An 11,574-nucleotide genomic window follows, 5' to 3' on the forward strand; every position below is an offset into this window, starting at 1 on the left:
TCTTTTTAGTGGGATAATAAGGCTATTTATAAGGGAGTGGCCGACCCTATATGGTGTAATGGGAGAATAATTGCAAGATATTATGTGAAATAATATCTTGCAATTAACAAGGTAATTAATCCTAAATTAAATAGGAAGTTTTGGGAGTTACCTTTTGAATAAGGATTTGATGAGGAGTGATGAGAGGGGTTTGAATAAATACCATTATGATCACCTTTGACTCTTCCTTGATTGAGCCGTTATTGTCCATTGCATGTGTGTGGGAATCCCGGTGTGCCTCAACGGTAATTTTGTCCTTTTAACCCAAAAGCCCATGTGTCACCTCCATAATTTTCTTGATTATTTTTTACTCCACAAATGCCCCCACACCTGCTAGGATGCTTGCAGGAAAGGGCAGCAGGTGTAGAGATCTCCAACTTTGATGCAAATTCCTACTTGGACTTGGAATTAGATTCTTCTAGGAAAGGGAAATAAATCGCCTCCAAAGCCTTTTTAAGCCTACCTTAAGTAGGGGATTAAATCAACTTTGGAGGACAATTATTTATCCCTACAAGAAAGAGAGAAAGCTAAAGGATATTTGTCCCCCCTCCTCTAGCATTCTTCTTCGCTTGCTCATGCAAAGAGCCGTCTTCCATTGATTTATTTGTCTTCTCTACGCCGTACCAAGGTAAGAAAAATTTAATTTTCTTTGTCTTCTTCTTTGGTGGTGCTGTTGTGGGCAGCCGTCAGGGTGGTGCAGCACGTCGGCTGGCAGGGGCCAGAAGTCAGCTCGACATAGGCTAATAAGGTGGCGTGTCAAAGGCCACGACTTGGGCTACTCGGTTTGGCTGGAGACAAGGGCTGGCTCTGCATGGGCCAAGGAAGTGGTGTGGCAGAGGCCATGATTTGGGCTGCCACGTTTGTGCTATTTGTCAAGAATGAAGAAACTGCTTGAGTGTGATTTCTCAGCTACTGTAAATGGAGTAATCAAAGATGGTGGTGTAGGGTTAGCAAACTACTTAGTGCGAAGTGGCTGTTGAAGGCATGATGGCTGCTGGAGAGCCCAAGGTCATCCAAGCTGCTAAATGAGTAGTTTGCTCTGTTTAGCTTGTGTCGGATTTCGACGACCTTCGTATAAGTTTATCAATTTTAAATTTAATAAACTGCTTTCGTTTTACTCCATCTTTGTTTTTCTTGAAACTTTGCGTTCTTAAAGCGTCTTGTAAAACTTTTAGCCATAAAACCATCGGTTGAGCACGTTGCTTCAAAAAAGCCTGATGATCCCACGGAGCCACTATGGCCGTGAGTCTTGGCTTCTTGAGGCGTCGAGGTATTGAGTTTGTTATCTGCTGATGCCCTTTGACCACTTGCTGCTTAGCTAGTATTCCAATATTCGATCATTTGAGTTGTGTGGCCCAGATGGGTGTTGGGGAATTGGGTTTTCCTCTCGCACTAGAGAGCTTACCCAGATGGGTGTCGGGGAATTAGTTTGCTATCTTGCACTGGAGAGCAATTAGTTTACCCTCTCACACCAAAGAACAATTAGTTTATCCTCTCACACTAGAAGCAGACCCATATGGGTGTCATTTCTCACTAGAGAGTTGACCCAAATGGGTGTCGAGGAATTAGTTTACCCTCTCGCACTGTAGAGTAATTAGTTTATCATCTCAGACTAGAGAGTATACCCAAATAGGTGTCTGAGAATTAGTTTACCCTTTCGCACTGAAGAGCAATTAGTTTACCCTCTTGCACTGGAGAGCAAACCCATATGGGTGTCAGGGAATTGGTTTACCCTCTCGCATTGGAAAGCAATTAGTTTATCCTTTCGCACTGAAGAACATGGAAGTTATTGTCGTGAGCGCACCTGAGGAAAGGTAGACAACTGAAATAATCTTCAGCCTGTGAGGTCTTGTTTGGCAATCTACTTAAGACTTCGAACTACTTGTCGAAATCGTGTAAGGGTGTTAATAGGAAGCACAGTAAGCTGTTCTTGGACCTTCTCCAAGTATTGCACCATTCTTAGATGTTTCATCGTGTGTTCTGAGGCTTGGTTGGTGGTCAGTTGAAAATCTGAATGGATTGCAAGCTTCTCCACCACTAAGTCTTTCGCTAGCAAAGGCTACTAGTAAGGTCTCTTATTCTACTCTGTCGTGGATGCTTCGAAGTTTGAAGTGTCGTGGGCTTGGTCAACGTAGATATAAGCCGCAAAGTGGCACGATTAGGAGCTGTGATGCAAGATCGGCATGATTAGGAGCCATGATGATAGATCAATGGTGGCCGGGGGCCGTGGAACAGGTAAGCACGACTTTGAGTGCGGAGTTGTGATGAAAACAAGACATGCCCCTGGTTCTTGGTGATTAGGCCAGTGTGTCATTTTGGTACCTATCTACCCATGATGAGCTATTAGGCTGAGTTGCTAAGTTTATCAGAACAAAAGTAATCATTGTATCCTCCAATGTATGTGGGATGGTTCCGTCTGCTTAATATTGTCAGTGAAAGGTAACTTGTTTATGTTGTTCATGTCCCGTCGTAGTGCCTCATCAGTGATATCGTTGCGTTGAAAATCGCGCAATTGCTCAGCCATGAGCCTCTTTACTTCTTCCTGAATTTGCCTTTATCTGGGTAGCGGAGCTCTTGGCTGCCTCTGGTTATGACCTATTGGTCTAGGTTGTTCTTCCATGTGTTCGGCTTGCCTATGTCCCGGCTACGGTGCATGTGGTACATTCCTAGCAGGCGAACAAATTACTCGCTGGTTGGCGATTAAACTTAAGCCGGATTGAGTGATTACTTCTCTCTGTAAGTCGTGTTACCTACTCCGATGTGAAGTGGATGATACTCTTTACGGGCTTAACCGAGAATGAACACTTCATCTAGAAAGTTGATCATCGGAGTATGGCCCTAACCATGAATGTATGCTCGTCTGTGGGCCTAACAGAAAGTGCACGCTCATCCGATTGTTAAGACGAGAATATACGCTATCTTAGGGGCCCAGTTAAGAGTGTACACTGCCAGAACGCTCGGTTCATGACTGGTCAAGTGGCTGCTTGCCGGGATGTTGCTAGAGAGGTTCGTCGTCTGCCCTTGTCTTACTTCAAGACACCTCATCTGGAGCATGCTGCATCTCAATACACTACAAGAGCTGATTCACCAAGGTTATCTGCTGCGCGAGGGCGCTTGTCAACTATATGACTTGTCGAGACAAGTGTTGTTCACCATTTGGGTTTGGAAGAGCTTGGACGGTATGCATCTCATTGAGTAGTGGAAGTGTAATGGACTCTAGGTGCGAGATTTGAGTTGGGATACGTCAAATCTGCGGAGAAATGGGGTGAAAATACCCCCAGTTCAATCGTCGGTCTAGAGATTTGAAGCCAGGATGGTTGAACCAGTTTTGGATTGGTTTGGACCGCTAGGAGGGCCACGTGCAACGCATGTGAGCGTGGTGCGGCCTAATCTTCTTGGCGTTAGAGTGAGGATGAATTGGGTTTACCTTGGGCTTGGAGCGCGCTGAGCTCACGCTACGTCATTGCACTAGTTACTTCTTGTGAAGCTCGGGCCGACTCGCCTTAGGCATGAGCCCATGTAGGCTGAAGTGGCCCTGGGTGCTGTTGCCTTAGGCCTGCATCTCCTGGGCTCGCTAGGGCGTAGCATTTTGGGCTGCTTCGCACTAGGCTTGCAGGCCTAAGTCTGCTACTGCGAGGTGGCGCGAGCCTGGGCTTGCTGCTACATGGCTACATGCTCACCATAGGCAGAAGGCTCACCAAGGGCTGCCACGGTGGTGCCCTGTGGGGTGGTGCTGCTCCACTAGCCATTATGTTAAGCCTCGTGGATCATCGTGGTGGGGTTATGCCTCTATCACCATCGCTTAGTCCAAATCCTTAAACATAGGAAGTTTCGTTCGTTATGGTTTCTGAATTTCTAGTCCTTGTACTTTCCTTTTACATTTATTCAAAGAACTTTATAAAAATAAAAAATAAAAATCTAGGAATAAGAACGTATGAAAAATCTACAAATGAACGAGAAAATGAGGAACTTTGAATGCGAGAGTCTTCTTTGAGCATGTGAATCAAACTCTCAATGAAAGCACCAATTTATGGATGCAAATTTCCGTTATCTTCTCCTTTGACGAAAATGCACTTGCAAAGTAATAACACTTAAGATTAAGGCCAAAAGCCTCACACACCCACAATGAATAAGGGGCTTTGGCCAAAGAATCTCCGATGCCAAAGTTAGAATTATGAAAAGAATGTGTTTAGGAGTTTGTGGGTAGCAAATGGTTTTCCTTTTTAGTGGGATAATAGGGCTATTTATAGGAGAGTTGCTAGCCTTGTTTAGAGAATAGTGGCTGGTCATATATGGTGTAATTGGAGAATAATTGCAAGATATTATGTGAAATAATATCTTGCAATAAACATGGTAATTAATCCCAAATTAAATAGGAAGTTTTGGGAGTTGCCTTTTGAATAAGGATTTGATGAGGAGTGATGAGGGAGATTTGAATAAATGTCATTTTGATCACCTTTGACTCTTCCTTGATTGAGCCGTTATTGTCTGTTGCATGCGCATGGGAATCCTAGTATGCCTTGAGGGTAATTTTGTCCTTTTAACCCAAAAGTTCACATGTCACCTCCATAATTTTGTTGATTATGTTTTGCTCCATAAAATCCTCGTTAAGGTGGTGGTGCAAACTATTCCCCCTTATACTATGCACTCGTTTTTTCTGCCCAGGTATTTATGTGATGATTTAAACAGACTTGTGGCGGCGTTTTGGTGGAATGACTCAAATACTTCTAGGAAAATACATTGGCTCTTGGAATAAATTGTGCTCCACAAAAACTGAGGGTGGCTTGGGTTTCAAGAATGTATGCTTTAAATCTCGGACTACTTGCTAAACAGCGTTGGAAGTTAATTTAGGAGCCCAATTCGTTGGTAGCTAAAACATTAAAAACGAAGTATTTCCTTAATGCTTCATTCCTTGATGCAGTTGTGAAGCTAATGCTTTGCACGGATGGAGGAGCCTTTGTGCTGCTCGGCCAATTATTAAAAGGGGTTCTCAATGGCAGATTGGATCTGAAGAATCTACTAGAATTTGGGATGATCATTGGATCCCATATCCCTCTCGGTTTATGTTTTTCTCTCCTAGACCGTTGGGCTATGAATTGGAAAATATCAGCCAATTAATCTGCCCTTTGTCAATTCAATGGAAACATACTCTCATTAGAGAGATCTTATCTAAAACGGAATTTGATGCAATTGTTTCAATGCCCTTGAGCCTGAGAATACCTGTGGATCGATTTATTTGGCATTTTGACAAAGGTGGGCGATTCTCAGTCAAAAGCGCTTATCATATGGCTTGTAAATTAGGGAAAAGGAACCAGCGGCTAATTCTTCCTCTGAGTCTCAGAGCATTGCTTGCCTGTGGAACCGGATTTGGGCAGCTCATGTTCCCCTAAAAGTAAAACTTGGGGCCTATAGATTATGTAAAAACATTATCCCAACAAAGGTTAATCTTCATAAGCATATCGGGATTGATGCATCTTGCATTCTCTGTCATGGTGAATTAGAATCTTCCCTACACCTGATACGGGATTGTTACTTTGCTCGGTGTGCTTGGTTGGCCTCCCCGATTGGCAAACCACATAATGGCCCTAATATCTCTATTATGCAAGATTGGGCTTTCCTTCTTGCCTCTAATCTTAATCGGAATAATTTCAATATAGTCTTATGGTTTGGTGGTCGATTTGGAGTGCCCGCAATGGAAAGCTATGGAATGGCAAATCTGAAAAATCGTATATTACGACTGCCCTTGTTCTCAGTTGGTGGTTGGATATCAGCGGGCTTCCCTTGGACCTTCGAAGTCCTTGGTCAGTCAACCGACCACCATATGGCAGAAACCTCCAGTTGGTGTCCTCAAAGTCAATGTGGATAGTGCCTGAAATGATGCCTCGAAGACTGGTGTTGTTGGGGTGGTGATCTGTGACGAAATGGGGGCTTTTGTTGCTGTATGTTCTAAGGTCTTTGATTTTGTTGGCTTCTCGCTCCATATCGAAACCCTGCTTGTGAGGGGTTGCTATTGGCGTCGCTTAGGGGTTTACAAAACTTTATCATTAAGTGTGATTCACTCCAAATCATGACAACTTTGAAGAAGAGTGTCTCTGATTTGTTCCACATCAGACATATTGTGGCAGACTATAAAGCAATGCTGCTCGGGGTCACTGGAGCTACTGCTTCTCATACATGTCGCCAAGCTAATGTGGTTACCCATCGTCTTGTGTGCCTCGGCCTTGCCTGTTCATGCTCCCGTTCCTGGTTTGAAGAACCCCCGAATATTATCTTGGATACTTTCTTATTGACTGTGGCTCCTGATTTGTTGGCCACTTTCTAGCCAGCTTATTTTGTACTACGATTTTCCACTCCCTTTATGCTAATGAATGATGTTGTAGCTTTAAAAAATAAATAAAATAAAAAAACTCTTATGAGGAGAAAGATAGAAACAAGGATGGTATGCACCAACGAAGTTTCTTGTACAATTGAGCCTCGTGTTCCTTTCTTTCCGTTTGTAAATGTTAAATTCGAATGCTAATTAATCATACTGGTTTTCTCGTGAGAATTAATGAATAAGTCTTAGCTAGGGTTGGCTCCATACAACAACTTATTCACAGAGGTAAAACCTCCTGCATATGGATCTCACCCGATCCCACCTGTTTTTGAGAGAGTTACCGAAGTGCAGCCTTACTAGGGGTGGTTCAGATTGGGATTCCGGACCAAAAAGCATAAATCGAATCTTGAACCAATTTTTTCAAGATGGGATTCTGAAGACCGAAACCGAATTGAAATTTTGGTGTTTCGATATAGTTCGGGACTGGCAATTTGGAACGAAAGCCTCTGATCAAATGATTCAAACCTGCATCATTGGACATATATCAATCTCAAGATTTCAACCTACAATCTGGAATCAATTTATTAAACATATTTTACATATTTACATATAAATCTTAACCTGTAATCTCAAAACCCAATTTGCCCATAATTGGCCAATTTAATCAAAAACCAAATAAAAAGTCCAAGATCAAAATCAAACCCAAATCAAAATCCCAGATTCAGAATCCCTAATTTGCAAACCATGTTCCTTATCTTGTGTAGTATACCTGATATTCGTGTCATTTTCGTGACATACCCGATATCTTAATGTGTCGTGTCATATAACCCTCATTAATATTAACTGGTAAGATAATCCAACATGTTGCTCGTTAAAGAAAATATATTTTAAATCAATAAATAATCAAATGAAAAACGTAATACTAAATTAGTATCTACATACCACATCAGTGAGATCAAAGAATCCAACGGTAAGGATTTAATCTCACATAAATTAGATCAAATCTTATGACTATTGTTGTAGTAGAGTTTTTAATAGTTTTTTTAATTAATGTAGAAGTGTAACAAAATATTATTATTTTTTTAAATACCAACGCTCGTAATGGCAAATTCTAAAACTGTTTGTGAATACATCAACTTTGAATTCACCACCATAATCCGATAAACTAAAGATTTAATTTAACCGTTGATTTTCGTTTACGTTTAAGCTCCATCTTCCCACCGAATTCCGTGTTTTTTAGATTTTCTTTTTTTAATACATGATCGTTTGGCAGATGCAAAAAGATGAACAACCTTGATCTTTTGATATCACGTTTAGATTTTTACGGTTAGTGCAAATATTGCTCAGAGTATATAAAGTCTCTAGAAATTATATAACATCATCTCATAATTCAGTTAACTATAAACATCGGAATGTGATATCAACAATCCAAACCGTTCGTTTTTTTGCATCCGCTAAAAGATCATGTTTAAAAAAAATATAAAAAATGAAATTCAGTGAGAAGGATAGAGCGTAAACGACAATCGATGATTAAATATAAATTTAGGGTTAATAGATTATGGTGTTGAATTTCGGAGTTGGCCGCTTCACGAAAATTGTAAAGCCATTTTTCACAATTCTACATTAATTATTAAGAATTTTTATTAATTTTGCACTCAATAAAAAAATAAAAAAAATAAAAAAAACCCTATTTGTAAGGGTTCAGAGAGTTTTAAAAATCTTAATAACGGTGTAACCATCACCTAAGACTAGAGGATACAATCACGAGCATTTGTACATTCTTTTCACATTTATAGATTAATTATTATGACTTTTTATTAATTTTGAACTCCCTTTAAAAACAATGTTCATGAGGGTTTGTAGGGTTTTAAAAATCCAAACAACGATATACCCATCGTCAAAACGTAGGTGATGCGATCACGAGCGTTTGCATATTTTTTCACACTTGTAAATTAATTATTATGATTTTTTTTTTGTGATTTGGTATTCTTAAATTGCTTAGTATTTTTAATGTGTTTTAGAGTTTTTTAATTTCACTTATGTGAGATTAAATACTATGCCACAACAAGGTTTTTTTTTAGTTTAAATTTATTATACTAATTTTTTTTTTCTTATCAGTTTGAAATTGGTTACCCGCGGTTAAATCTGTTAAGAATCCATTATTGAAGGGTCCTTAACGTGTTACCCGATAATGACCTGATTAGTTAACGTGTTGACCCAAAACTCGTTATTTTCGTATAGTTTCAGATTGGGTTAACAAATCGTGTAAGAAATTGTCAGGTCTGAAGATTGAGGAATTTTGAGTGAGAGAGAAACGGAGCAAGACCGAGACGGAGCAAGACCTTTATACTGAGAGAAGTTTCGATTTTAGGTGGGGCAATCAGAGATAGGTGTATGGATGATTAGATGTGGTGTGAAGGTGAGATCAAGAGAGAGACAGAAAGAGCTGAGAAGCTTCAAAATAGAATGAGAGACTGAGGAAAAGCCTTATGTTAGATTGGACGAATCTCAACCAATCCAACGGTCCAAATAATTACTAAACCCTAATTTTAAATTAAATATATATGAAATATATTTCGATTAAATTCGAGATTACCGAACCTTTCCAAATGTAGACCGCATACCTAATTGTTGGGGACCGGTTTGGTCTCAAGAACCGATAGTTTCAGGATCTTCGGTTCGGACTTTTTTGGGTCAGTTTCATTCCGAAATCAATAGGATCCGGGATTTCTAGTATTTTTTTTTTTCACCCCTAAGCCTGACTCAATACTCTCTCCATGAGAAGCCCATAGCAATCACAATAAAAAAATCTATTAACACTTTTGTTTATTTTTAGTTTTCCGGTTAAATTCAATAAAAGAAAATGAGTGAAACAATAATAATGTATGTCTAGTGTATTCATATTCTTTTGTGTGCCAAAGTATAGGATACTTTTGACTTTTTAACTGTTAAATCTTGATTTTCATGTTTTAGCAAAAAAATCTAACAATTAAGAATCTTTTTGTTGTATTCAAAAAAAAAAAAAAATCTTTTTGTTTGTAATTAAGAATCTGAAATATTATATAGGGGTGTGCTATCCACACACCCCTTTTTACTTCTCACACACTCTTGTTAATTTCTGTCCGTTGATATTCTTCAATTCATCCGATTCGACGATCAAAAATAAAAAATGTGTGGGAGAAGTAAAAAGGGGAGTGTGGATATCACACCCCCATTATATATTGTGAAATACCATAGAAATTCCATTTAGTGTATTAGGTAAGTCTAGTTAGTGATCTCTAAACAGTAGTGGGAAAGAGTCAACAGAAAAGTTGTTGGAAGCAACTTCGGAGAAATAAAATAGGAAGAAACCTCAATTCAAATTTGACATTTCATAGGTAGGTGTCTAGTCAACCTTTCTCTATCTTGTGTTGCGTGGAATGAAGATTCCTGTGTCTTCGTCTTCTTCTTGTCAAATTAACTTTTCAAAGGCATAGAGTCCAAAAATGGCCATTAAAAGTATGAATCCCTTGGTGCCAATTAAAAAATGTTAGAGATCATTACTACTACTTTTTAGGCAAGAATTTTTAAGGGTAAATTACACTTTATCACCTCAGATTTGAGGTCTATTGCAACCTCATACAATATCTTAAAAAAAATTGACTTTCATACCTCACGTACTATTTTATTTCAATATAATGCATCCATTACATTTTCCATCCATTGATCCGTTAAGAGTTGACGTGGCAGCCATATTTGTGTTGATGTGGCTGCCAAATTTGTGTCACGTGAAAAAAAATAATTTTTTATGCATTTAAAATATTATAATAATTTATCCTATTAAAAAAATTAAAATAAAAAAAAAACTGAAACGCAGAAACCCATCATTCCCCTGACCCACCTCCCTCTCCTCCACTCTCTTCACCTCCCCTCCCATCGAAAAACCCACCCCACCCTCACCTCCCCTTCAATCCCCCCCCCCACCCCTCCATAATCAGGAGTTGAAATCCCCCTCAGACTCGGTTTGTTTGGGGAGGAATCACCGATTACCAAGGAGAGCTCTGTTCTGCTGCCTTATGCCACCGAAAATAGGGAAAACCATAGAGGTCAGAAGGCTGAGAAGGAGAACGTCAAGAAGTCTCTGTTTTTCCCGTTCTATAGCCCTAGCCCGGCGTACTACTTCTTCTCCAAGAAGTCTCCAGGGAGATCTCCGACAAATGTGAGCTCGAACTCGATGCCGAAGTGGTTCTTCAAGCTTCCGTCAAAGTCATCCCCAAAGCCAAGGTTTGCAATTTCTTAGTTTCAATGGATTTACTGACCAATTAAGTTATGGGAGAGGGTGGGGTGGGATTTTGGATGAGAGGGGAGGTGAAGAGAGTGGAGGAGAGGGAGGGGGTCAGGGGAATGGGTTTCTGGGTTTCAATTTTTTTTAATAGGATAAATTATTATAATATTTAAAATGCATAAAAAATTAATTTTTTTTGCCACATGGCACAAATTTGGGAGACACGTCAGCACAAATATGACAATCATATCAGCTCTTAATGGACTAATGGATGAAAAATGTAACGAATGTATTATATTGAAATAAAATAGTACGTGAGGTATAAAAGTGAAATTTTTTGAAGATGTTGTATGAGGTTGCAGTAGATCTCAAACCTGAGTTGGTAAAGTGTAATTTATCCAATTTTTAATGTCATTATATTCTTTACAGTCGTGTGTAACATATTTTGCTTGAAATTATAATAAAGTCGATAAAATAAGAAGAAAATCGAATGAAATGTAAAACGTTGGTTTTGAAAATAAAAGTAAAGATAAAACCTAAAACGTCAACTTAAAATTTTTGGACATGAGATCAATGGAGTTATAGGAATCATTGCAAGAATTCAAAATACAATAATTTTGTATTTTTGAAGAAAAAAATTAGCGATGAGGGTAGAGAGGGACAACAAGAGAGAGAGAGCTCAATGGTTGTGAATTGCACTTCCTCCTTTGTGGCCTTATGCCTTTATTTATATTAATTAGGTAGGCTCTACTTACCTTACAAGTAATACAAGTCATAAAGGGATTAGATATCCAAAACACTTCTAGATTTAAAAAATCACACTTCTAAATAATAATAAAGCCTAATAATAACTACAACACTCCCCCTGAGTATGCAAAGCTTAAAAAGTAGGCGCTTCAGGTCTTCATGCATGATTGTCGAAGTCTTCAATTGGAACAGGCAGTTATACATGCAA

Source organism: Malus sylvestris, chromosome 15, assembly GCF_916048215.2.
Source record: "Malus sylvestris chromosome 15, drMalSylv7.2, whole genome shotgun sequence".
Lineage (NCBI taxonomy): Eukaryota > Viridiplantae > Streptophyta > Magnoliopsida > Rosales > Rosaceae > Malus > Malus sylvestris.